This window comes from Garra rufa, unplaced genomic scaffold (assembly GCF_049309525.1).
Source record: "Garra rufa unplaced genomic scaffold, GarRuf1.0 hap1_unplaced_013, whole genome shotgun sequence".
NCBI lineage: Eukaryota > Metazoa > Chordata > Actinopteri > Cypriniformes > Cyprinidae > Garra > Garra rufa.
The window spans coordinates 1-2,546 of record NW_027394288.1 but is presented as its reverse complement, the minus strand read 5'-3'; the positions used below and the strand labels follow the sequence as shown (position 1 = coordinate 2,546).

General features: G+C 41.6%; 1 non-coding gene across 1 annotated transcript; it reads right to left on the bottom strand.

The window, feature by feature from the left end:
* Positions 1-278: 278 nt before the first annotated feature.
* On the bottom strand, positions 279-351 carry trnak-cuu (transfer RNA lysine (anticodon CUU)). The gene has a single exon. It is a non-coding gene; the product is annotated as a tRNA-Lys (tRNA).
* Between the last annotated feature and the right edge of the window lie 2,195 nt (positions 352-2,546).

The window sequence follows — 2,546 nt, the reverse complement described above, 5'->3', positions numbered from 1 at the left end:
TTCTCACAATGGACGGCGAGAGCGGCGATTGGACGAGGAGACGGCCACGGAAACAGACGATCCTGCTCCAGGTAGCGCCACAGAGACAGACATTGCGCATCTGCTGCCGCGGGATCACGGTTGTAAAAGCAAGGGTTAGGGTTAGGGATTAGAATCGCACGTACTAACAGGCTGTTTTGAAAGATGTTTCCGGAGCTCGCAAAATCCACTTAGCCTGTGCGGAGAATGGGCACGCTGGAGCCCGCCACCCTGTCGGGAAGAAAGAGCGCCAACAGAGCCGCCCAACGTGGGGCTCGAACCCACGACCCTGAGATTAAGAGTCTCATGCTCTACCGACTGAGCTAGCCGGGCTGGTTGTGGTCTCCTTCACCGGGTCTGACGCAGTTTTCATCGGCTCCCAAATGACACAGGCGAAACGGAGGCTCTCGCGTTGTGCAAGACTGTCGAGCCGTCCCGTGGGTAGTGCTTAGAGCAGGCTTAGAGTTTTCTTCTGTCAGTTTTGACCCAATCTGTTATTGGGAAGCGCAGTTTGACCCAGCAGTGCGGGCCAACAACATGTTCTGTCTTGCCGCGTGAAGGCGGTTCAATGCTTTGGTCAGCGTATGGTTGAGATGTGATTTTCCACCAATTTGGGGCACCTTTCTTATGGAAATCAAGGATAAATCTATATAAGGATAAGGATAAATCTTCTATATTTCGGTGGTCTTTTGCAAACACTAGATTTATATGTCAATTCCAACATAACACCGACTGTTACGCAACAGTCCCGGGATCGTTAATAGTTACGCCTCCAACATTTGCATCGCCCAATCATCGGTAACGTCAGTACATCAGTAAAACAAGGCAAGCCACTGAAGGGACACGGTTAGCTTAATGCTAGCGCTAGCCTGTTACATTTCAGTACAAAAGATATCACTTACCACATAAACAGAGAGATGACTGTGCTGATGATGGTGAATGATGGAGAAATAACTGCGCTGATGATGGCGAATGATTTACAGATCCAGAGTATCACCGAGAAGCAGCTGAACTTGTGTGGTAAGAAGCGCTCCCTCTGCATTATAACTTTACACAGAGCACATGGATCACAGTAATGAGACTTAAATGTCTGCGATACAAAACGGCAGATTCAACAAACCACATATTAAAAGCCGCTAGAGCTCCTAATTAAATATATATTTTTATCAATGTGCCAGCTATAGAGATGAGCAGCTCTGTGAAACAGCCAATCGGAGCAGAGCTCATTAATATTCATGAAGCTTCCAAAAAAGGCAATAACAGAGCATTTCATTCTAGGGACAAATCCTAGGGTTGTAAATGGTCCTGTAAAACCGTTTCTGGAGATTGTTTGCCCTTTCCTATGCCATATACCTTCTATGCAGATATCAAAGAACAAATTAAGTGATTTCTCAGTCCTCGGGCACGGACAGAACGACAGCGCGCAAGTGAGTACTTAAATACTGTATGTTAATAGGCAATTGTTGCGTTTGCTACTGCTAGATAAGACGTTCTTGCTTATATCTATTTTATACTTCTGTAGTTATCTATATCTCTGCCTATATATATATATATATATATATATATATATATATATATATCCATATGTATATGTAGACTTGGATTAATTCGTTGGTGATAGTACATTTTTACGCGGGTCTAGACGGACTGTTGTAGTTTGTTTACACAGATATTGTATTTATCTGGATTAATTCAACTGTATTTACATTAAATTACTCTCAGAAAGCAGTTATTCGTTCTGGTGCTTTGTATTGCTAGCATTTTTTGTTGTTAAAGTATAGTTTTGATTGCACTTAATCAAATTAGACTACTGAGCCACGGCCAAGGGAAGCTTTTGCTCTCACGTGTTCCCTTTCCTGAGCGCGCTTAGATGTGCTAAGTGCGTTCAATCTTAGTTTCGATTTGAGCCATTTGAGCCATTTGCGTACGATCTATTTGGGCTGACTCAGCAGAGGGGGCGTATCTAGCGAGGAGAAGTGTTTAAATAGTGAAGTCAGCTTCAATTCTGTGGGTTAAGTGATTTCTCAGTCCTCGGGCACGGACAGAACGACAGCGCGCAAGTGAGTACTTAAATACTGTATGTAATAGGCAATTGTTGCGTTTGCTACTGCTAGATAAGACGTTCTTGCTTATATCTATTTTATACTTCTGTAGTTATCTATATCTCTGCCTATATATATATATATATATATATATATATATATATATATGTATATATATATATATATATATATATATCCATATGTATATGTAGACTTGGATTAATTCGTTGGTGATAGTACATTTTTACGCGGGTCTAGACGGACTGTTGTAGTTTGTTTACACAGATATTGTATTTATCTGGATTAATTCAACTGTATTTACATTAAATTACTCTCAGAAAGCAGTTATTCGTTCTGGTGCTTTGTATTGCTAGCATTTTTTGTTGTTAAAGTATAGTTTTGATTGCACTTAATCAAATTAGACTACTGAGCCACGGCCAAGGGAAGCTTTTGTTCTCACGTGGTTCCCTTTCCTGAGCGCGCTTA